This window comes from Schistocerca americana, chromosome X (assembly GCF_021461395.2).
Source record: "Schistocerca americana isolate TAMUIC-IGC-003095 chromosome X, iqSchAmer2.1, whole genome shotgun sequence".
Taxonomy (NCBI): domain Eukaryota; kingdom Metazoa; phylum Arthropoda; class Insecta; order Orthoptera; family Acrididae; genus Schistocerca; species Schistocerca americana.
The window spans coordinates 994,049,969-994,076,004 of record NC_060130.1 but is presented as its reverse complement, the minus strand read 5'-3'; positions in this window follow the sequence as shown (position 1 = coordinate 994,076,004).

The window sequence follows — 26,036 nt, the reverse complement described above, 5'->3', positions numbered from 1 at the left end:
AATGTGTAGTCTATTTAATTATTTATTTGCGTATTTTGATCTACCTGTTTTTATTACCATGCACTCTAATCAATTTTGCAAATAGTATTCCATTTCTCATAGTGTTACGAATTTTAATGATTTTGGAATAGCTAAACCATTTTCTATATTTTCTATGAATTTTAATATGTTGTCAACCTGTTTTATTTTGTGCAAGATGACAGAGTGGAATAAGATTAGGAGTGTCTCCACTCAATTATTATGGTCTAAAAATTGATTTATGGTTAATTAGACGAATGCTAAATTTTGTTTATGTTTTGAGCATATGCATTTCCGCTGTTTCTTTTTTGGGACATTTTCTGAGTCTGTTTACGTTACACGAACATCCTCAGACAATGTGGGGCATGTGTAACGCCGGAAATGCATATCCTCCTATTTCCATCTATTGTACTATTATTTTTTTTCCTTGTTTTGTTACCTCAAGATATGACATTTCTGTCTCTTTATATATTGTAATTGTTTTACTGTTTGTATATATATATTTATGCACTTATGTCGATGTATAATTGGTTTGTTTCGTAAATATTATTTGTATTTTTACGCTGGGTCTTGCCTAGGGAAAACTGCTATCGAACAATTACATCGATGGGTCGTGTGAAGAATCAAAGTGTGTAGGATCTTTGGTAGTGTGAACTCTGCCGCGTGGAGCGCGGGCAGAGGGGGTCGGGCTGGGGTAGCGAGTGGAGCAGGTGTGTTGTGAGAAGCTCCCGCGAGTTGCCGCGCTTTCGGGGTTTGGCAGCTTGTAATTGCGCTCGGCTTGCGATGATAGTTTCTGACATGGTGTCGCGGACGGGAAGCATTAGCTGGCGCACATCAAGAGCCCGTTTCGTCTGGTGACCGTGTCGAGAAGAAGGCGCGCCAACATCCAGCTTCTGCAACAGCGACGGCCGACAATGAGTGACTGTCGATACATCCTCGATCGACGGCTTCAAACCTTCAATCAACCAACAAGGAAGACGAAGCACGTAAAGTTTTAGAACTGTATGGCAGACCTCAGCTTTTCAAATTGTTCCATTTGCCTCGCAAAATTACAGCAACTTAGCATGAACCTTTGTTGCTCATTGTCCCAATTGCATTACCAAGCAGGGTCCCTTCCTTTTCCGAAATCAACCCGAGTGTCGCTGAAATTCAGATGACAGCATTAAAGTACAATAATTCCATTTCAGTGCTTTAATTTCAAAGTTCAGTTAAAGTATTCATAGCTGGCCACAATATTTAGATTTACGCAAGCACAAATTAAGAGTGCGAGTTTAGTTACCGTATTTTAGCTTACCTGTGACTGCAGCTCAGCTTGGTACTGGAAGCCAGTGGACAAGACCACACTATAGAGTCTGGCCAGGGTGGAGAGGAAGGAGGTGAAGGCTTCACGGAGGTGATGGTAGGTAACACAGTCGTGACCAGGAGCGGTATTGCATTTTGTGCGTAGTGTAGCTATGACATCTTGTGTGGTGATTGAGGTGTTGAGTTCAGTGTGTGGAATGTTGTCCAAGTACTGGAAGTCAGGAACGAGTGGAGGGACAGGGGTGTCAGTTCGATCACAGACATCAGGGAAGAGGGTGTAATCGAACTGGGGATCATCAGGGATGGTAAAGATATTGGGTAGGTAGGAAGCAAAATGGTTGGCCTTACTAAGGTTATCAGCAAAGGGGTGGTCATCAAGAAGGCGAGGATAGTAGGCGGGGTGTGTGTGTTTAGACCCGGTAAGGCGGTGGAACGCTGACCAGTACTTAGATGAGTTAATAGGCAGGGTAGCATAAAGCGGGTGCATGTCTATCGCCAGTCCCGGCATTTCTTGGCCGCGGGCAACTTTCGTATGTGTTGCTGGAGTTGCTGGTGGCGTTGTAGTCAGTTCCGTGAAGGAATGCACGGTATAGACGGCAGGATTCACAAAGGAGGACGATGGCCTGTGGGGGTAAGGAGGGGCCATGCAGGTTGATGGCGACGGTACAGATGTGTGCGTCCACAGCCTCAGACAAGGTCTGCTGGAGAAAGGAGGTAGCACAGGTAACGTCATCAGGGTGGTGGTAGGCGAGGTTGTGTCTGTCGATCTGGTTAGAGAGGGTATCCCGGTAGGCATTCCAGTTGGCACGGGAATAGTCATGAACATATTTTGGGGGAGGGTCGATGCGAGGCTCTGGGCAGGGGCGGCGACCATCTGATATGGTGAGGAGGACAGGGAGATGGTCACTGCCAATAGGGTCGAGGACGTCCACCCTGATGCGGCCAAGGAGGTTAGGGGAGGCCAGGATAACATCAGGAGTGGTATTTGATTCGGGGTAGGTGTGTTGGGGAAGGGGAAGGAAGCACCTTCGAGGGTGGTGAGGAACTGATGCCACTGTCATAGCTGGGCGGCGGAACAACTATGGATGTTGAGGTCAGCTGCAATCATGTATGAGGAGAAGGAATGGTCGATGTGGGAAAGGAAGTCGAAGAGAATAGGGGTCGAGGGGCGAACATAGATGGTGGTGCAGGTAATGGTAAGGCTGGACAAGAAGATACTTAGGATCAGGTGTTCCGTCAGGTTGGGAAGGAGGGGTTGGACCAGAACAGGGATCTGACGGTGGTGGCCGATGGCTATCGCGCCACGCGCTATCAGGAGGGGATTATCAGAGCTGTGAAGGAAGTAGGGCGACATGTGTACGGTATGTTGGGGCTGGAGCAAGGTTTCGTTCAGGAGGAAGGCATCCACATGGTGGGTCATGAGGGTATGCATAAGGAGGTTCTTGTTAACGGGAAGGGAGCAGATGTTGTTGAACAAGATACGGTGCTGTCGCGCCATGGTGGGGTTTAAACGAGGGTGTCAAGATGGGACAAGATAAAGTGGGTTCGGTTGTGGGAGTAGGTGGCGAAGGCGTTGAGGTGAAAGACGGAACGGGCAGCTAGGGAGATCTGTTGGAGGGTATGGGGGCGTTGAAGGGGGTGGATATTTTGAAGGATGGTGGTTACGAATCTGATGATATCCTTGGCAGTGGGGAGGGGGTGAAGGGTGTTACCAGGAGGGCTGGGATCATCATTGGGATGGACATGTACAGTGAGTTCGTGAGAGACGGGAGGGGGCTGGGCCTTCCATTTTTGGGAGTAGGTGGAGTGTGGAAGGCTACAGGCGTTGCAGGTGGGGGGGCGATTCGAGGTTAGAATACTGCCAGAGGAAATGCGCCTGTTTGCAGTGAGAGCAGATGGGGGCTTTGCGACACTCAGATCTGTGGTGCGCATTGTACTGGAGGCACCTCTGGCAGCAAACGGACTGGGGAGGGGAATGGGAAGGGTCGACTTTGTAGTGGCAGTTGTACAACAGAGTGCCCGCTTTAAGGAGACCCAGTCGATAGAGCGGGTGGACTCAGAGAAGACCTACATGAGGAAGGTGGGGCCAGCAGAATTATGGATGCAGCAGGCTGCATGGATGTCAAGGTGGGGATGGGCATTAAGCTCCACTAACACCTCCTCCTCCATGACCACCAGGCCAAGCCAAGTGATCATGGCTGTGAGGGTCAGCAGGCGGTGTAGGGGTTGGGGTTGCTGGGAGGATGAGAAGGCTGGAGCAGGGGTGAGGGAGGCATTGGGGCCAAAGTGGATGCAAGGGATTTTGACCAGAATATCAGTATGGAGGGTGGGGCACGGAGAGGAGATAAGGACAGAGTCCCTACAAGGGGTGAGGAGGGAGATAAGGGCATCAGGGTAGAACTTCCAGAGAAGCATGGTGAGGTAACGGGCTTTCAGGAGGGACGGGTCAGGATTGGAGAGGACGTAGCGGTAGGTAAAGGTAGGGGAGGAGGCTGAGGGGAGGATGGGAGGCAAGGTGGCCGGAGGTGTGACATCCATGGCATCAAGGGGGAGGAGGAAGAGGCTGTGATTTTTTAGGGTTGAAAGAGGCGGGGGCGACACTTGCGCGTTTGACTGCAGCGGAGGGGTGAGAGGAGGTTTGGGGGACAGGAGCAACTGGGAAATCGCGGGAGGAGCCAGGTCTCAGTGGTGGTGTGACGGTGGCGTGAGCTGTGGCCCCTCGAGCGACCACCCTTGCGGGGGCCGCAGAAGCTGATGTAGTGGGGGGGGGGGGGGGGGAGGGGGGAAGAGGAGGAAAGGGATCAGAAGAGGGCGAAAGGGTTTGCTGAGCTGGAGCAGGAGCAGGAGACCGAGCAAAGAAGGGCATAGGGATTGCATGGGTGAGGAGGGGGGGGGGATGTATTGGGGAGGGGGCGACTGTGTGCACCAAGTAATGGTGGTGGCGGCGGCAGATGGGGAGGTGTACACTACTGCAGTTGTAGTGGCGGTGGTGGTGGGGGTAGTCATGGTAAGGGTTACAAGGTAAAACAGAACAGGAGAAACGGAACAAAAATGGACGAATACAGTGACGAATCACACACGATGAGAAAGACGAAGATGAAGATGAGGACACTGGCCGTGGCCAAATCCCCACTCTGCTACCGCCGACGGTAGGGTGGCTGCAGGAGGAATATCCCCTGCCAGGGGCGGCGATGGGCTGGACCGCAGCTGCTGCTACTGCTGCTGGCGCTGCCTGTAGCTGCCGCTGCTGTTGCTGCTGCAGCAGCTGCTTGGCTGTCTGGCTGGCTAGGTCTGGCTGGAGCCTGCGAGGGCGATGCTGGAACCTGCTGGCAGTGCTAGAACCTGCCGGAGTGGCTGGAACTGGCTGACCCTTCTGGAACTGCTGCTGCTGCTGGACAGGCTCCGTCGACTTCTGCTGCGTTAGCTGAAAATCGTAGTGCTTCGGCAATTGTGGCAACAATCCTCGAAGGGCGGCACTCGACACGAGTTCCGCCAAAGATGCTCGTTGAGCGAGAGGCAGGCGCTTAAATACATGATAGGGTATGTCGCTATTGGCCGCTGGGACCACATGCTCCACCGTGGCGCCCCCACATAATACACGGGCTAGGAACACAGGCAGCCGCGGCTGACGGCAGGACAGCTGCAGAGCCCTCTAGTGGTAATCGAGGTCCATGCCAGCTGGCGCGGATTCGAAACCCGCCGCGCTCAGTATGACTGACTGATCTGGCTTTATAATATCAACCAAAATGGTCTTACTGTGCTGCTACTGTGCGAACGACTGAAAGCAAGGAAACTATAGCCGTAATTATTGAAACAGTTAAGGGAAAAGAAAATTTAAATGTGTTGCGGGACTGGAATTCGATAGTAGGAAAAGGAAAACAGAATAAAATCAGGTGAATATGAGCTGGAACAAAGGAATGAAAGACGTAGCCACCTGGCAGAATTTTACACAGAGCATAGTTGAATCATTGCTAACACTTGATTTAACAATCATAAAAGAAGGTTGTATATGTGGAAGAGACCTGGAGACACGGGAAGGTTTAATTTTGATTACATAATGGTAAGAAAAAGATTTCTGATCCAGATTTTAAATTGTAACACATTTCCAGAGGCAGATGTGGACTCTGGCCACAATTTATTGGTTATGAACTATAGGTCAAAACTGAAGAAACTGAAAAGTAGAAAATCATGGATATGGGACCTGAGTAAGTTGAGAAAACCAGAAGTAGTCAAGAGTTTCAGAGAGAGCATTAGGCAACAACTGAATGATTTGGGGGAAATAGATACACTGAAAGACGAATGGCTACCTTTGAGAGACAGTGAAGGTAGCAGAGGATCAAATAGGTATAAAGACAAGGCCTAGTAGAAATCCTTGGATATCACAGGAAATATTAAATTTAGTTGATAGACGGAGAAAATATAAAAATCCAGCAAATGAAGCAGGCAAAATTGGAAATAAATATAAAAAAAAGATAGACAGGAAGTGTAAAATGGCTAAGCAGGAATGGCAAGATGGCAAATGTAAGGATTTAGAAGCATATATCATTAGAGGAAGATTGATACGAACAGAAAAATTATAGGCTTTTGGAGAAAAGAGATGCAGCTATATGATTAGCAAGAGCTCAAATGGAAAACCAGTACTAAGAGAAGAAGTGAAAGCTGAAAGGAGGAAGGAGCATATAGAAGGTCTTTTTTTAAAATGGAGATGAACTTGAGGGCAATATTATAAAGAGGAAGAGGACGTAGATGAAGATGAGGTGGGAGATACGATACTGCGAGAAGAATCTGATAGAGCACTGAAAGCCCTAAATCGAAACAAGGCTCTTGGAGCAGACGACGTGCCATCAGAACTACTGATATTTTTGGACGAGCCAGCCATGACAAAACTAGTGCTGACAGGTGTGAATATTACCGAACTATCTGTTTAATAACTCATGTTTGGTAAATGTTTTTGTTGTGGACTGGTTTAATGCATCTCTCGATGCAAATCTATCTTGTGCAAGCTTCTTCATCTCCCAGTACCTACTGCAACCTACATCCTTCTGAATCTGTTTAGTGTATTCATCTCTTGGTCTCCCTCTACGATTTTTACCCTCCACACTGCCCTCCAATACTAAATTGGTGATCCCCTGATGCCTCAGAATATGCCCTACCAACCGATCCCTTCTTCTACTCAAGTTGTGCCACAAATTTCTATTCTCCGTAATTCTGTTCACTACCTCCTCATTAGTTCTGTGATCTACCCATCTAATCTTCAGCATTCTTCTGTAGCACCACTTTTGAAAGCTTCTATTCTCTTCTTGTCTAAACTATTTATCGCTCACTTTTCACTTCCATACATGGCTACGCTGCATATAAATACTTTCAGAAACGACTTCCTGACACTTAAATCTATACTCGATGTTAACAAATTTCTCTTCTTCAGAAACGCTTTCCTTGCCATTGCCAGTCTACATTTTATATCCTCTCTACTTCGACCATCGTGAGTTATTTTGCTCCTCAAATAGCAAAATTCATTTACTACTCTAAGCGTCTCATTTCCTAATCTAATTCCCGCAGCATCACCCGACTTAATTCGACTACATTCCATGATCCTCGGTTTGCTTTTGTTGATGTTCATCTTATATCCTCCTTTCAAGACACTGTCCATCCCATTCAGCTGATCGTCCAGGCCCTTTGCTGTCTCTGACAGAATTACAATGTCATCGGTGAACCTCAAAGTTTTTATTTCTTCTCCAAGGATTTTAATTCCTGCTCCGAATTTTTCTTTTGTTTCCTTTACTGCTTGCTCCGTATGTAGATTGAATAACATCGGAGATAGGCTACAGCCCTGTCACAATCCCTTCCCAACCACTGCTTCCTTTTCATGCCTTTCGACTCTTATTACTGCCATCTGGTTTCTGTATGAATTGCAAATAGCCTTTCGCTCCCTGTAATTTACCCCTGCCACCTTCAGAATATGAAAGAGAGTATCCCAATCAACATTGTCAAAAGCTTTCTCTAAGTCTACAGATGCTAGAAACTTAGGCTTTCCTTTCCTTAATCTATTCTCTAAGATAAGTCGTAGGGTCAGTATTGCCTCACGCGTTCCAACATTTCTACGGAATCCAAACTGATCTTCCCCGAGGTCGGCTTCTACCAGTTTTTCCATTCGTCTGTAAAGAATTCGTGTTAGTATTTTGCAGCCGTGGCTTATTAAACTGATAGTTCGGTAATTTTCACATCTGTCAACACCTGAATTCTTTGGTATTGGAATTATTATATTCTTCTTGAAGTCTGAGGGTATTTCGCCTGTCTCATACATCTTGCTCACCAGATGGTAGAATTTTGTCAGGGCTGGCTCTCCCAAGGCTATCAGTAGCTCTAATGGAATGTTGTCTATTCCCGGAGCCTTTCAGTGCTCTGTCAAACTCTGCACGCAATATCATATCTCCTATTTCATCTTCATCTACGTCCTCTTCCATTTCCATAATACTGTCCTCAAGTACATCACCCTTGTATAAACCCTCTATATTCTCCTTACACCCTTCTGCTTTCCCTTCTTTGCTTAGAACTGTGTTTCCATCTGAGCTCTTGATATTCATGCAAGTGGTTCTCTTTTCTTCAAAGGTCTCTTTAAGTTTCCTGTAGGCAGTATCTATCTTACTCCTAGTGATACATGCTTCTACATCCTTTCATTTGTCCCCTATCCATCCCTGCTTAGCCATTTTGCACTTCCTGTCGATCTCATTTTTGAGACGTTTGTATTCCTATTTGCCTGTTTTATTTACTGCATTTTTGTATTTTCTCCTTTCATCAATTAAATTCAATATCTCTTCTGTTACCCAAGGATTTCTATTAACCCTCATCTTTTTACCTACTTGATCCTCTGCTGCTTTCCCTAGTTCATCTCTCAAAGCTACCCATTCTTCTTCTACTGTATTTATTTCCTCCATTCTTGTCAATCGTTCCCTAATGCTCTCCTTGAAACTCTCTACAACCTCTGGTTCTTTCAATTGATCCAGGTCCCATCTCATTAAATTGCTACCTTTTTGTAGTTTCTTCAGTTTTAAAATAAAGTAAATACTAACACGAATGCCTCATAGAATAATAGAAAAACTGGTAGAAACCAACCTCAGGGAGATCATTTTGGATTCCGGAGAAATGTATGAACACACGAGGCAATACTGAGCCTACGACTTCTCATAGAAGATACGTTAAGGAAAGGCAAACCTACGTTTATAGCATTTGTATACTTAGAGAAACCTTTTGACAATACTAACTGGAATACACTCTTTGAAACTCTAAGGGTAGTAGGGGTAAAATACAGAGAGCGCAAGGTTGTACATCACTTGTACAAAAACCAGACAGCGGATATAAGAGTCGAGGGTATGAATGTGAAGTAGCTGCTGAGGAGGGAATTAGATGGAATTGTAGCTTGCCCCGATGTTATTCGACCTGTGTATCGAGAAAGCAGTAATGGAAACAAAATAATTGAAGTAGGAATTATAGTTCAGGGAGAAGAAAAGGACTTCGAAGAGCAGTTGAACAGAATGTACAGTCTCGTGAAAGCAGGAAGTAAGATCTCAACAAAAGCAAAAGAAAGATAATGGAATGTAGCAGAATTAAATCGGTTGATGCTGAGGTAATTATATCAGGAAACAGGACTCTAAAAGTAATGGATTAGTTGTGCCATTTGGGCAGCAAAACGACTAATGGTGACCAAAGTAAGGAGGATATAGAATGTAGATTGGCAGTGTCAAGAAAAGCGTTTCTGAAGAGGAGAAATTTGTTAACATAGAATATAGATTTAACCGTTAGGAAGTCCTTTCTGAAGATATTTGTGTGGAGGGTAGCCATGTATGAAAGTGAAACATGGACGATAAACAGTAACGAAGAGAAACCTTTGAAATGTGGTATTACGGAAGAATGCTGAAGATTAGATGGGTAGATCGCATAACTAATAGCAGGTACCGAACAGAACTGAGGAGAAAAGGAATTTGTGGCACAACTTGACAAAAAGAAGGAATTGGTTGACAGGATACATTCTGAGACATGAAGGGAAGTGTGGTGGCTAGAAATTGTAATGGAAGACCAAGAGATCAACACAGAAAGCAGATTCAGAAGGATGTAGGTTGCAGTAGTTATTTGGGGATGAAGATCCTTGCACAGGATAGAGTTACATGGACAGCTGCATCAAACCAGTCTTCGGAGTGAAGACCACAATAGGAACTCTTGTTATGATTGCTAAAATTCAGGCTTCCACATCAAATTAAATATGGGTGTGGCAGACAGTTGTATTGGGAAGACAAGGGTTAGAGACAGAAAAGACTACAAAGGCACCCATTCAAGGGTGGACCAGACAGGCAAACCACATACACGAACCATCCCATCCACGGCTGTGACCTGTTTGGCTGTGAGTGTCAACCGGCGACTGGTGGCTATCTGACGGATTCTACCTGTCTTCGGTAACTGCATGTTTCGTTTATGTCTACCAAACATGGTTTGTATTATACTAGCTGAGAAACCTGGCACTGCCCAGGTGCTTATTTTTTCCAATCTTCTATTAGTGCATCTCCTCCTCTTCCATCTCCCTAACCATCTACTTTTCCCCCCTCTCTCTGTCCATCTCCTCTTGCCCCCTCTTTCCATCCATCTCCTCCTTCCACTCTCCCTATCCACCTCCTCCTCCTCCCCACTCACTCAGCCCAACCCCTCTCTCTTTATCCATCTCTCTTCCTTCCTGACTTTTTATCGAAAATTTTCGTAACTCCCTGTCTATCTGAGTTGTGGCTATTGGCAGTGTTTTCTAATTTTTATTTATCTCCTTCCAAGACATAAATGTTCTGTTTTGATTGTGTTAATGAGTGATCGTTCGTTTGCCAAACCTCTTCCGTATTTTCCATCAATTCTTACGTTTTTCAGGATTGGGTGGCCAAACTTCTACTTCCGGTTTCCGTTTGCTGTGTTGTTCTTGTCTCTGTGGATCATAATTTCCTCTTAATTATTCGCGCCTTGGTCTCGCCAGTTGCTGTTTCTGACATCGTGACCCCTTTCAAAGTACCCCTGAGCGTTGGCATTTTGATTCCTAAACACATATCCACCACTGTATGAGTGTCCATTACCGTTCCTATTTCGGAACCAATTATTCTGGTTCTCGTTTCTATGCCAGTTACCTCCATTATGCCACTGTCCTGGTCTGTTAAATTGCCTGAAATTATTGGTATTATGGTTACGATTATTATTATTGGAATATTCGTTCCTAGTCCTCTCCTTTTGCTGTGCCCTCTCCTTTCTTTTTTCTTTCGCCTTGTCTTCTTTAAACATGAAATCAAGTTCCCTTAAAAGACCTCTTTGAATTCTTCGGTATTTTCATTTTATCCTACTGTTGCCGGTAACTTCATTCTACATAGACGTATCAGCTCTCCGTTACTGTATGGTTTGTCTAGGCATTGATTCTTTTTGTCCATTGTGTCAAAGAAATTTGCCACGCTTTTCTCCCCTGAGTTTTCATGTGGTGTCATGTAAAGTAACTCGTATTTAGTTTTGTTTTGCGTCTCCTTAGACCAATATCTTTCGAGAAATGCTGTTCTGAACTGTAGGTAAGACGTTCAGGTAGCAGCGATCTTTTGCATCACGTCCGCTACTGTTCCTGACATGTGTGCATAAATGAAGTCAAGTTTGTGAGCCACGCTCCAATGGTTTGGAAAGCCTACTTGGAACTGATCGACTAATGTGCGTGCATGCAAGCTACCGCCTTCTTCCTTGAAATGTTAAAATTTTCTAACTGTTAGGAAGTGGTCTGTATCATATCTACTCATAAATCCGGTTTGTGGCTGATTCGTGGACTCAAATAATCTGCCACTGCTTGTGTCATCTTGCCTATTCTCTGGTAATCTGCTGCCTGTCTGCATATGCTCAGTTTCCTGCCCCATAATAGCATCATATCGTAACATGGGTGAACAAAGGTGTTGTTCGCTTGTCTCTACTCTCGTCATTCGCGGTACTGTACCTGTGCTACTGTTATATTGTGTCACTGGATTTACTGGTTCCGTCGCCTGTCTTTCTATTGGTATCGGATGACTGTATGTGTCCTGTTTTTCTAGATACTGTGCCTGGTTCTGTGGTATGTCATGTATTACTTTGATCGGGGCTTTCTGTTTCGATTTCTGCGCGAGTGTTACGTCTGGTCTTGGTTCTACTTGAACTTTCTTAGACGGCCCGTGTTCATGTACTGAATTAATGCTTGACGTATCAGTTGTTTCGCTACAGGTGTAATCGGTATTGATCTTTTCTTCGATATTTTGTATCAACTCTGTTCGAAGCTTTTCAAACTGATCTTTGTTAAGTTCTATCTTATTGATCCGCTGATCATATTTTTTCAGTGCAACTTTTGCGACCTTGCTTTGAACTGCTTGCTCTTCCGAAATTTGTATTGCTGTTCGACTGGCTTTTTCTGTAAAACGTTCCACCTTTTTGCCAACGTTTACAATGTCCAATTGGACCTTGTCCACGTCAGTGTGTAATTGCTGCTGACTTTGTGTTAGTACCTGAATTCTTTCTCTAGATTCTTTCGCGTCTTTGTTTATCTGTGTGATCTGACTATCAATTCTAGCGATCCCTTCTTCCGTCTGGATTTTAACCTGTTGAATCTGTGCCATTATCTCTTGTCTCAAATTCTGATTATCCTGTTTCAATTGGTGATGCTGTTTCGTCATCTGTGTATTAATATCCTGATTCTGTTTCGTCATCTGTATATTCTGTTTCGTTATACTATCGTTCACTTTTTGTAACATCTCCATGATCGCGTCCTGTCCTGTAACACTGCCTTCTGCTGAACTGTGTGTTCTCGTTCTATTGTTTTCTACTCGGACAGTTACGTCGTTTACTGGGCGATGCTGTGGCGTTTCTAAGTTTGATAACTGCAACAATCCGTGCTGTTTTCCCTTCTCCCTGTGTTGTTGTGTTGAGGACTAGTTGCGTATGTCATTGAACCATTACGTGGCGCAAACAACTTCGCCCACTGCCCCTTCTGTTGTGTATGTCTTGCGTTTGCAGGTACAGTTGTGTCTGTTACGCTGCCCCTTCGCGGCGCCCACAACTCCACAAAATTCGATGCCTCTTGCTGAGGCGTGTTTAGAATGTGTACAAGAGGTTCGACGTATTCTAAATGTCCCCCTCTTCCTCCCTGTCTACTTCTATTTGAACTTTGAATAACTGCCGGTTCATTGACTGAATTGACGCGTATTCTGTCTCTGAATATGCGGCAAACGAAAGAGTTTCCTGAGCTCGTTTCGCTGGTAACTTTTGCCATTTCCTGCATGGGCTGTCTATTTCTGGCTCAGAATGTGCCCTACACGGAATTTCGTATTCTGGAAATTCGATGTTCTCGTCTCTTCGATTCCCATCTGATCTAACTGAGCCTGCTGATTCTGCACCTCACCAACTGTCCTATTCTCTGATTCACCGTCTGCCCTATTTTCACTTTCACCGTCTGTCCTATTCTCAACAAACTCATTTAGGCCGGCCGCTGGTGGCCGAGCGGTTCTGGCGCTACAGTCTGGAACCGCGCGACCGCTACGGTCGCAGGTTCGAATCCTGCCTCGGGCATGGATGTGTGTGTTGTCCTTAGGTTAGTTAGGTTTAAGTAGTTCTAAGTTCTAGGGGACTTATGACCTCAGCAGTTGAGTCCCATAGTGCTCAGAGCCATTTGAACCATTTTTGAAACTCATTTATTTGCTGTTTATCTGATCGATTTTCCCCATCTTGTTTACCTGCTTTCTATCACGCATCCTTCCGGCTTTTGCTCTAGTTAACATGGAAGTTCTTTCATCACACCACAACCCTATCTACAAAACTATACGACCACTTACCAGTTGGTTGAACCAACAACAAAAACAACGTCGTGACTTCTCGGCTAATGTTCTGTCTGCTCTGCTACAGTCTCCAATCTCCACCTGTGCGCTTGCAAAGGGTTAAAAATGTTACTTCTTAATTCTAACTTATTTGATACTGTGTCACTCTGCGTCTCTGCATCACTCAGCATCTGTGTCTATCACCTGAAACTCCTATGCCCCAACAGCTACTCAAAAATCGTAAAAATCCAAAATTGTCCAACACAATAACACGAGACCTTGTCCCTACAATTCTACATTCCTCGCTACTTGTATCTATTCTAATCCCTAATCTTTGCAAATAACTCCTTAATACATGAAAGAAATTTTTTTTTCAAAGAGATAATGCTGCGGCCTGCCATACCTAACTATCATATGTCACCTATTCCGACACTTTTCTATCTTGGTAATGTACCTATTTTACCTATCCTGGCAGTTTTACCTATCCTGGCAAGGTCGCCATTTTCTGTGTGTGTGTGGGTTTTATTTTGTCAAGTTGCACAATGGGTTGATCCAACAAGTACCCTTTGGCTCCTGCAAGAAACAATTTCCACCTCACACTACTACAGAAGTCAGACAGACACTCCTAATGTACCAACAAGAACAGCTTGAAAAACATTCAGCAAAAAATATTTTCTGGAGTCGTCCACTGTAAGGAAAAGACACAAAAATATTCTATATTCTTACATAATTAGCGCATTGCTTGGGTACGGGAGTATTGCTAGTTAGTGTAAGAAAAACATTAAACGAACGAAAAATATTATTTATTACAAAAATTCTGAGGAAATCAAGTGAAACTTTTTCTTATAGAATAATAATAAATTTCCAGGTTCTTTTCGGAACAGTAGATTGCCTCTTATTGATAGGAATGCTATTATTTTTCAAAGTATGGAAAGGTTCTTTTCTCCCTTTTCTTTAAGAATATTATTTACTCGGGAGAATGACTGAGAGCCACGCCTACACAACTTGGATAACTTTTCTAGGTACGGTGAAGGCTGTCGTGTGAGAAACGTAGTGGAGTGTACTGTTAGGGAGGAAAGATGGGGCTCACATACACTGTAGCGCACAATATCGTGAGCTGCGATGACTGCTGCCAGTGTCGCTCGCTGCTGACCAATAACACAACTGTCTCTTTCTATCTGGATTGACCTTCGCCAACCAAATTCTCCCTACACTTTGATGAAGTCAAGGACTCCTATCTGCCCCTAGTCTAACTATTGGCGTGGTACACTGGTCAGATAAACAGGCTACCACGATGCCACTCAGTACTCGGTCACAGGCGTTTAACTAGTACTCTGTCCGTGTTGACACTGCACAATAAGTGTGGCGGCCAACACAGTGAACAACGCTTAATCGCGAGTGACTCAATATAGAGTGTCACTCCGATTCGCTAACGACAGGGGTGCTCTCCCAGTGAAGTACTGAGTAGAGACTTCGTTCCTCGCTCTTCACGTACATGTACGAGCATACTCGCTCTCGTTACCTGTTCCCGCTCCAAGAGTGACAACGGAACGGCCCCTCTTCCTGGAAAAGTTACAAGGATATATCATTCGCTGCCTTCCGTTACTCCTCTGACTCTTTGCGTCAGAAATATTCCACCAATCAGCGTTGATCTTTTAAATGGGAGAATGACGTTTCGTTTAAGGCGACCAATGCACAAATCTGTAGCATCTCCATTAGGCGTATACTGTCCTCCTGTGAGAACTCCGTAACTACGCAGTCAGTCCGTGAAAAGATGCGTCTTCTGGGCGCTCCCACACAATGTAGCGGAATTTGCTTTTAAGTCGAACACAGGGATCGTTATCCCTTCGCTCCGGCAAAAGCTGTCTTCTCTCTGGGCGGTCGCTTCAGCCGAAGTAGGTATGTAGTTGACCCATCCCTCTGAAGGGACAGTCTTCCCAGCGGGTTGGTTTTCTCTTTAGAACTAAAATTCCTGTGGTCGTCATGTTGTGTACGCCAGCCTTGACTTTTTTCAACATCGGTGTGCACTTACGATTTACTTATTAGATTTGCATATTGCTTACATGAATTCATACAAAATTGACTCTACCTTAGTGAGTTTGTGTTCGAATGAAGCGTCTTGATGTGCAGAGTACGATTGTGAGGACGGAATATGTAAGAAATGAAGGTCAAGAGACCACGCCACCTTACAACTTAAGGTAATCAATTTATGATTTTGAGTCCAGGAAAGTCATTCCAAGTGGAAATTGCAAGTAATCTCGTCCTCCACGTTGCGATTTATATGACGTAGCTACCACTGGGGAAATAAATGGGAAACTGATGCTATAGCTCTTCCCCTAACTCGGGGGTAAAGTGATCGCCTGCCAGACGAAGGCTGCGTTGGTTCACTTTCCGTCTCACTGAAGGGCATATTTTTAGCCATTCTGTTACAGAGCTACAAGCAGCCACATCGCAAATCAGTAAGGAAATCTTAAGAAATCTTTTTTATCGATTATCGTCTTGCTACTTCCAGTACCTCACGTGTAATAGCGAGAAACTTAAGATAATGCACAATGAATAATGCCTCTTTCCATTTCTGCCGACGTATTTTTTTGTATTTGTGAATACACAGTTTTATTTACGAAATTCCACAGTTCCATACTGCTTGAATATGATACGGGGCAGCTAGTAAACAAAGACCGTTTCTAAACCCAAAGTGAGTAATAACTTACTAATTCATGCTGATGTAGGCATGCTCGTGTTATACACTCCTGGAAATGGAAAAAAGAACACATTGACACCGGTGTATCAGACCCACCATACTTGCTCCGGGCACTGCGGGGAGGGCTGTACAAGCAATGATCACACGCACGGCACAGCGGACACACCAGGAACCGCGGTGTTGGCCGTCGAATGGCGCTAGCTGCGCAGCATTTGTGCACCGCCGCCGTCAGTGTCAGCCAGTTTGCCGTGGCATACGGAGCTCCATCGCAGTCTTTAACACTGGTAGCATGCCGCGACAGCGTGGACGTGAACCGTATGTGCAGTTGACGGACTTTGAGCGAGGGCGTATAGTGGGCATGCGGGAGGCCGGGTGGACGTACCGCCGAATTGCTCAACACGTGGGGCGTGAGGTCTCCACAGTACATCGATGTTGTCGCCAGTGGTCGGCGGAAGGTGCACGTGCCCGTCGACCTGGGACCGGACCGCAGCGACGCACGGATGCACGCCAAGACCGTAGGATCCTACGCAGTGCCGTAGGGGACCGCACCGCCACTTCTCAGCAAATTAGGGACACTGTTGCTCCTAGGGTATCGGCGAGGACCATTCGCAACCGTCTCCATGAAGCTGGGCTACGGTCCCGCACACCGTTAGGCCGTCTTCCGCTCACGCCCCAACATCGTGCAGCCCGCCTCCAGTGGTGTCGCGACAGGCGTGAATGGAGGGACGAATGGAGACGTGTCGTCTTCAGCGATGAGAGTCGCTTCTGCCTTGGTGCCAATGATGGTCGTATGCGTGTTTGGCGCCGTGCAGGTGAGCGCCACAATCAGGACTGCATACGACCGAGGCACACAGGGCCAACACCCAGCATCATGGTGTGGGGAGCGATCTCCTACACTGGCCGTACACCACTGGTGATCGTCGAGGGGACACTGAATAGTGCACGGTACATCCAAACCGTCATCGAACCCATCGTTCTACCATTCCTAGACCGGCAAGGGAACTTGCTGTTCCAACAGGACAATGCACGTCCGCATGTATCCCGTGCCACCCAACGTGCTCTAGAAGGTGTAAGTCAACTACCCTGGCCAGCAAGATCTCCGGATCTGTCCCCCATTGAGCATGTTTGGGACTGGATGAAGCGTCGTCTCACGCGGTCTGCACGTCCAGCACGAACGCTGGTCCAACTGAGGCGCCAGGTGGAAATGGCATGGCAAGCCGTTCCACAGGACTACATCCAGCATCTCTACGATCGTCTCCATGGGAGAATAGCAGCCTGCATTGCTGCGAAAGGTGGATATACACTGTACTAGTGCCGACATTGTGCATGCTCTGTTGCCTGTGTCTATGTGCCTGTGGTTCTGTCAGTGTGATCATGTGATGTATCTGACCCCAGGAATGTGTCAATAAAGTTTCCCCTTCCTGGGACAATGAATTCACGGTGTTCTTATTTCGATTTCCAGGAGTGTAGATACTTCTTGTTTTATTAAAATAGACTTTCGTCATAAGATTATCGTAGTAATTTCCATTTCATTTGTATTAGAACAGTGCATATTTTAATACTGTCTTCCATTAATTTACTGACCATATCAGTAAACATTAATCACTCACCAACAATATATTCTCTCACATTATCTAAAATAGCCTAACAATGCTAAGGTAGTTTACCGATTCCACACCTGTAAAAACCTACTGGTTCTGAGTTAAAGACTTCGTCAAACCAAGTTTGAAATGCATTTTCGTCTGGAAAGGAATATTCTTGGCGGTTGTTCGATAAGGAGCGGGAAAGATAAACATTTGAGGGCATAATATCAGAATAGCTCCCCTCTACCGACATGCCTGCAAAGTTTCTATCATCCGGCAGATAATCATTCGCAATAGCAGCAGATTCTGGCATTCTAGTTTTGTAAGCAGTTTGATCATTATTGCCTGTTCCATGCAATTCCACACCGAACTATAACTCAAGTCGTGTCTACTTTATAATTGGAGGTTATGAAGTATGAAATAACACAGGACTTGAGATAACACCCATTTTTAAACACGCAATCATGATGATAATAATAAAAACAGTCAAGATTCCACGAGAATAGATAAAGCCGACTTGTATTAGTTTCATAAGCAGAATCGGTGTATTCAGAATGAGATTGTCACTCCGCAGCGCAGTGTGCGCTGATCTGAAACTTCCTGGCAGATTAAAACTGTGTGCTGGACCGAGACTCGAACTCGGAACATTTGCCTTTCGCGGGCAGGTGCTCTATCATCTTTTTTTTTAATTATCAGATTGACTTGGTATTTTCATGAAAATCAGATAACCATAGTCAAATCATCATTTAATATCAGCTGCAAAAGAAAATCAACAAATTATTTCAAGCACAATCAATTATTAAATTCTGAATGGGAAGACTAACCCATTATGCCACCCTTCTTGTCAATTCTTTTTTTTTTTTACATTTGGAAGAGAAAAAGTGACAGAAAAGCTACAAGGGAGGGGACTCAAGCTCGGGAAGAAACAGGGATCACAGGAGAGCTTAACCAACACCCTGACGGTTAAACATAAGAAAAAGCATATTCGCAAAAAGCGTTCGGTATCGTGGCTACCGCTGACATTTCCAATGCGCAATTGTCAGATAGTGGTGAAAAACGCGGGGATCTGGGTCATTCCCGCCTTCAACGACATAGTGAACATAGTAACCCAAGAGCCAGACAATCGTGTTCGTTTTCGTCTGAGGAAAAATGGAGATGTCCGGATGTAGGAGAATGTCGTCTGGGAAAGCGGTTCCAGGCCCTCGAGTAAGGAAAGCTAATTGACGGCGGATCCAGAGCCAGGGATCCCGTCCGCAAGCAACAAGCCTGTGAAGTAAGGTGCCAGTTTGATGACATTCCTCACACTGATCAGTCGGACGAATGCCAAAACGAACCAGACGATCACCAGTAGGTGTCAGACGGTGAATGACCTTATACCACGTTGAAGCTATCTCCATCGGCAGTATAGGAAGACTAAGATGAGACCAGACCGTTTTCCAAGACGTTGACGGGGAAGCAAGTTCAACAAAAGAAGGGGGACATGGTGCACTCCAACGGGATGATAGCATGTTGGTATTAATATGCGTCATAGACAGTATAGCAGCACCTAGGATACCGATAATTAGAAAGTATTCACTAATGTGCCGCAGTTTAGGATTAATCCGTCCAACATCGACAGGAGGGGTCAGACAGACAGACCGGAGGCGGGAAAGTAAACGAGAGTTAACTGAATGCGGAGCCCGCGTACAGGTTAAAACATTGCGGCGGGCAAATAAGATGGATGTCTCCATTTTGATATCGGAAAGACCCAATCCTCCACGCTTTCGAGATCTGGCCACTACTTCATACCGGACACGAAAGATATGGCGGCGCCATAGGAATCGACCAGACACCTGTTTCAGTCTGCGGGCCATCATCGCGGGAAGCGGGAAGACCTGCCCAACGTAATATACTTTACTGTAGACATTGGTTTCTAAAACCCGTACCTTGTGAAGGAGGCTAAGGGAACGGCGTTCATGTTGGAGGATCGTCCCGTGAACACGCCTAGTAACCTCACGCCAATTTAGTGTCCCCATTTTGATCGGATTGCGATTCACTAAGATCCCTAAGGTCTTATGGCAATTGACGACCGTCGCCCAAAGAATGACGACATGATCGAAGCCTCTCAACGATAGGAACGTGCATTTACGATCATTAATGCGAGCACCAGCAAGACGACAAAATGAATCCAAGGTATCCTTAAGCCTCGGCATGTCCTCGACATGTCGTACTAAAACCATGACGTCATCGGCGTATGCATGGACCGAAAAAAGTTCCCCCAATATAGTCCAGCCACGCAACTGCATGGCGAGGCGGAAAAGTAAGGGATATAAGAACAAGACAAAAACGGACATGGATAAGGGGATTCCCTGGGATAAAGCCCGTCTGATCGATATCCGGGGAGGGGGGGCGTAGGGCGACTGTTCACAATCACCTAGACACAGATACCGGTAAATAGGCGAAAGGCGAGTTAGCGAGTTAAGACCTGTCGAGCATCATCATTAAAGCCGACAGCGGCGAGCACTCTCGTTAAAAAATCATGGCTGACACGATCAAACGCTTTTTGGAAATCAAGAAAAAGCAAAGCCCCTGGGATATTAGCAGCAGCCGTCACCGAAATTACATCGCGACATTCGAGAACAGAAGTCAGTATCGTGCGTCCAGGCACACAGCTATGGTGGGCGGCAATAATGGTATCGAGCAGCTTAGAGAGAGGGATGTTAATTGCTCGAGCATCAATTTTTTAATCGAAGTTAAGGAAATAGGACGGAGGGAATCAATCGGAGGTCGACCTGTGGATTTCGGGAGTAGAACCAGTTTACCTTCCTGAAAAGGAGCAGGAAGTGAGACTCACCGCATCACTTCATTTACCATTGATGATAAGATGTCACCAATGAGTGGCCAAAATTGAACAAAAAACTCCTTAGGAATACCGTCTAATCCAGGCGACTTGCGGGACTGAGATCCTGTAACACCATCATATATATCATTCTTGTGAAAGGGACGCAGAAAGGCGTCATTTATTTGAGGAGTGACGACAAGATGCAGCAAAGATGTAAAGTCATCGAGAGAGTTTTCAGCAGGGACACGGGTATCGTAAAGATCAGTAAAATAGGTGTAAATAAAGTCGGAAATGTCACGGTGAGAGGTGAACATGCGGTTGTGAGGGAGGCAAGGCACACACGTTTCCTGCGCTCCCGTAAACGGACTAGATGGTATAGTGACGTCAATGCGTCTTCTAAAAGGGACTTGGTTGAGACCTCGTCCGCAGTCCCTCCATTTGCATGCGTTTGAGCTGCAGCAATTTGGCTTCGATGCGCTGTATTTCAGTAACCCGTAGCGAAGCATGCGTAGCACTATCGTACAGTTGACGTAAGACTGAGTAGTAAAATTCTTGCGTTAGTCGATCATCTGCCACCTTCGCAGCTCCAAAACGCATGAGAGCCTTACGGATTTTTGGTTTAACATGCAGTGTCCACCATACCACAGTAGACGAGTACCGGTCCATACTACGAGAACAACGAACCCATACGTCCACCAGGACGACACCAAGTGAGGTATCTTGAAGATACGCTATATTGAACATCCAGGGAGAACGAAACAATTTTACCGGTTGCCGCTCGTAATTAAACGTGACGGCTACGGCGCAGTGATCAGTAAAACAGGCTGGTATCACATCAACGTCCAGAAGTTGGCCTCACAAGGAATCGGAAAGGTAAAAGCGATCGAGGCGACTGCTAGATGTGGGAGTAAAGTACGTATGTCGCACAAGTGTAGGACAGCGAGAAACCCACACGTCACGCAGGCGCAAGGAGCGCACCAGGTCGTCGAGTTCTTTACTGAAATTGAAATTAGGAGACTGATCCACCGGCCGTAGAACACAATTGAAGCCCCCACCTAAGGTAATTTTTGTGGGGATTTCCGAAGCAGGTAAATGATTTCTTCTTTATATAAACTCGAACGTGCGGTATTACGACCTATGCAAGAAAGGGCATAAAGAAGGAGTAAACTAAGATCAGAAAACGTTCACCCGATCCCCCTTCCACTGTCGAGTACTTCGAAATCCATCAACGGAATGCCTTCCCTATAAAACGAGGCAGTGCCCGTAGGAAGTTCGGAAGCTACATTTAAAAAGGTTGAGAACCCAGGAATGGAAAACTGGTCGAATAAGACTTCCTGTAAAAAAAAACATTTGTCCCAGAGTGATATATAAACTGTCGCAAAGCGGCGAGCCGAAGCTCAGAACATATTCTATTGATATTCAGAGTAAGAAATGTGCATGGAACTTCAACCCAGAAAGAAGAACAAAGAACGGTAGAGATCCGTCAGTTGACGGAGCAATATACAAGTAACCAAACCAGAATCAATCGCCGAACCAGAGAGAGAAGAACTACGAAACAGAAGCCTCATCTTCCCACTGCTTTTACTCGTCCGTGACGCGGTTCTCTGTGGCCTTTTACGGATTCTACTGCGGCTCCGCCGGCCGCTGTGACCGAGAGGTTCTAGGCTCTTCAGTTCGGATCCGCGCGACTGCTACGGTCACAGGTTCGAATCCTGCCTCGGGCGTGGATGTGTGTGATGCCCTTAGGTTTAAGTAGTTCTAAGTTCTATGGGACTGATGACCTCATATGTTAAGTCCCATAGTGCTCAGAGCCATTTGAACCATTTGATGCCTAAGGGGGGGGGGGGGGGGGGGGGGGTTGGGCGAGCCCACAGGTATTAAATACGTTTACTGACGAAAAATTACAACTTTCAAAATGGTTTATGTATTTTAACTAAGTCATCGGTTTATAACTGTTCTTCATTGTTATAAATATTGGATTGAGTAAATAAAAAATTGACATATTACAATACAAAATACAGATGTGTTCATATACAATAGACTACTCTGAGTCCTCAACTTCAAGGCAACAGACACACTTCACAATTTTTCTGGATGTGTGTTACACACATGTTTATGGCGCTGTCCACAATACTGTCTTGGTTTACATAGATTGTTGTACTTCTGCTTCTTTGTTTTAGCTTCTCTTACACAAATATGGCACCGACCTTTCCCTGCAGGAGGCTGACGTGCTTCTGTTGTCACTTCTTTGAGTTTCTTTTGTAGAATAGTCTCCATTGATTGAACAATTTGGTTACATAACCCTCTTGCATTGGCACTTCTTTCTTCTACCTGCAATTTCACTAGTTCCATTCCAGCTTGCAGAAGATAAAGTTTCCGTTTGTTGTGTTTCTTTTCATTCCATCTTGGATGATCCTGGATGAATATGGTGGTTGCATTGATAGCACAAATGTCGACGAAAGAGTAAAATACAGATAGGGGCCATCTCTTTGTTGCCCTCTTGCAGGTGTACATATGCGCCATTTGATCAATGGTATCAATTCCACCTTTAGTGGAATTGTAATATGCATTTATCTCGGTTTTATTCTTCTCTCCTGCAAGAGTGCCTTTATCTTGGTGCATTGTTGACAACATCAGTAAGTTTTTACTAGGTTTCGTTTTTGCTATGTAGGGCACTTCAAAGTTACTGGAGACCTACCTGTTGATAGCTCTGTGAACAAGAACATTGATGAATATAGCTCTCGATCTGACGTGTTCTTCACTATGTCTGGAATATGCTTCCTGTTTGACTGGAGAGTTCCTACTGTAGCAACTTTGTAATCTTGGTATAACTCTTCCGCCAAATTCACCGATGTGTAGTATCGGTCTGTAGTAATATTTCGACCAGTATTTTTCACAGGTGCTACCAGACGTTTGATGACAGATGCTGAACCTCGTTCTTCTTTCGACAAATTCTGAACATTACCTGCATACGGTTCCATATTCAAGACGTATCTGTCAACTGCATCGGACATCATGCGTATAAGGATGCCATACTTGCCCGGTTTATCCTTCATAAATACTTTGAAGGGACAGCGCCCTCTAAACAAGCTGAGCATCTCATCAATGGTGAGGTGGACCCCTGGTTTATACAGTAGTGGAAACCTATCATTCACTTTGTTGAAAACATCACGGATTGCTGTGAACTTGTCTGCTTCTGGCGGGTACTTTTGTTATCAAACATTGCAATAAGTTCCTTGAAACGATCTCTTGCCAGTGACCCTTGTAAACTGGCCGACCCATTAGGTCTGACCAAAGATCGTGTACACTGACAGAATTGTCCTTATCTTCCCCCATAAGTATCAGGATTCCTATAAAGGCATACAATTCTTTCTCATTAGTCAAAGTAACATTTCGCTTAACTGCCTCTGCATTTGAATGTTTTACTATAACATCCATGATGTCAGCCGTAAGGAGTAACTTCAAGGCTTCTCCAGGTGAATGGCAAACACCAGCTGGAGTTACTCCTGCCTGCTCTCTTACTATGTTAGCAACAGATCTCTGAGGAATTCTGGGCTGTGTGGTTACGTACCTTCTTCCAGACTTGGTCACTGCCTGATGGTCACTGCCTGAAGCTACGCTACCTTCATCTTCTCTAACATCCACATCACTTTCCCGATCTGAATCATAGTCCATAACACCATCCTCACATTCACCTTCACTCCCCGAGACAGAATCTTCATTTAAAATTTCATTCAGAACTCTTTCTAAAGACGAGTCACGTATTCTTTTAGTCATTTCTAAGTCTGGGTGTGAACAGTAGGGAACTGCACTAACTCATTGCGAGTTTACAAGATAAATAACAGCTGACTGACATCAACAATCACTTCCTGTGAAAGTAAACCGATTGTTGTGAATATCAAGAATACCAACCAACAAGAAACTAACTTGCATTGTTGTAGATATGAGAAATACGAAATCCTACTAAGGGTAATTTTCTACAGCATGGAATCCTAAGGGAGGGGGGGGGGGATGTTGTTGGACCCATAATAAGTTTACTTATGTTTTCTTTCAAAGCAGGAATTTTCTATAAAATATATTGACACTAACGTTTCATAAAATAGCCGACAAACAATAACTCAGAGGGAATATGTAGTATGAAAGTTACTTGGGCAAAAGCAGGGGACATAAAAAAATTGTGGGTTCAACGAACCCCCCCCCCCCTTAGGCGTCATAGGGTTAAGTCCCATAGCGCTCAGAGCCATTTGAACCATACTGCGGCTCCGCGGCGCCATCGCTGCCGCATTCGGTGGCGTGGGAACATCATGCAGGTATTCCGTTTCAGATTGCGAGAGGGAGAGGCCTCTACATCCCACTCGTCCGCAGTCATGGGTTCACGGAGGGACGGTTGGTGAATAACAACGGGATCCACTGGCTCTTGAGAATCAATCAGTTGATTCATGGGAGAAGGCTGTGACCCAGAGGGGCCGACGGAAGTCGCAGAAGGGGGATGGGAAACAGAGTCGACAGGAGAAGTGTCCGAGAGACCCGGAGAAGACACGTGGGAACCGGAAGCAGGTTTCTTCACGGGCGTCTCCGAAGGGGCGGCCTCGACAACAGGAACAACGCCAGATAAGGTGTCAGGGATCTTCTGCACACGCGTGAAAGCACCTGTGGCGTCCTCATCCACGATTTCAGACTGAGAAAGGGGCTCCTTTACTGGAGGCCCATCGGAAGGGCGAGCCAATAGGGAAGGTTCATCTGCGCATCATGCTGTGTTCGGCGAAGCTTGTTGTGAGAAATCATGGCTGGCACATCGGAATTAGCGGCATAAACATCCCTGCGCAAGGACAGCGGGGGAAAATCACGGGCGTTGTCGGTTAACGGATCTCAGCAACAGGGAGCAATTCAGTCTGAGATCCCTGCGGCAGAAGATCAGCTAAAGCCAATTTTTTACGCTGTTAGTGTGTGGGTTTTAATACCACGACACGGCGCGGACAATTAGTACGGAAATGATCGGTTTCATTACAATCATCACATGTTCCTTCTTGGCCACTGTACGTAATGTGGACCCTATAACCACATACCTATAGAAGAGAAGGAATATGTTTTTTGACCACCATTTCCTCCGACCGAATACCACGATACACCTGTAAGCGGTGCTGAGCAGACCAGCGTTCCTTTCGAATATGGCGTATTTCCCCATAAGGAAGCAATGCGGGCCTCAGAAAACAGTCCTCTACCTCGGGCGGAAGGTTAAACACCCGGACATTCTTACACAGTATATCACTTCTGCATTTGCCAAGTGAACCATACTAGTGGAACCATCACGGTGCGCAAGGGTACCTGAGAACCGTGATGAGAAAGTATCCTATCAACCTGGAGCAGGTCAAGAAACTTAACAAAAAACACATATAATTCGATGTCAAAATATGCAGTACGCACCTGATCAGTAGTGACTTTAATTGTATCGACTAACCAGTCAAGTATCTCCAATGAACCGGGCACGACGTGACGCGTGGATTTGTGGAAGGTGAAGCAGACGGTACCTGTACGCGGAATTTTCGTGGGACCCATGATGGACAACACGGCGCGACACGACGCCGCGACAAGAAGGGCCGCACGAACACCAAACACTACCCGACAACCAACGATGCGAGGCGCACGGAGACCAACACGACACTAAACTGACACGAGGAAAACACGCAGCGCTGCGGTAGAGGCGGAACTAATAGCACAACATAGTCACCCGACGCGCGAAGAGGGAATGATCTGAGCTACCCAAGCACGACTCACGA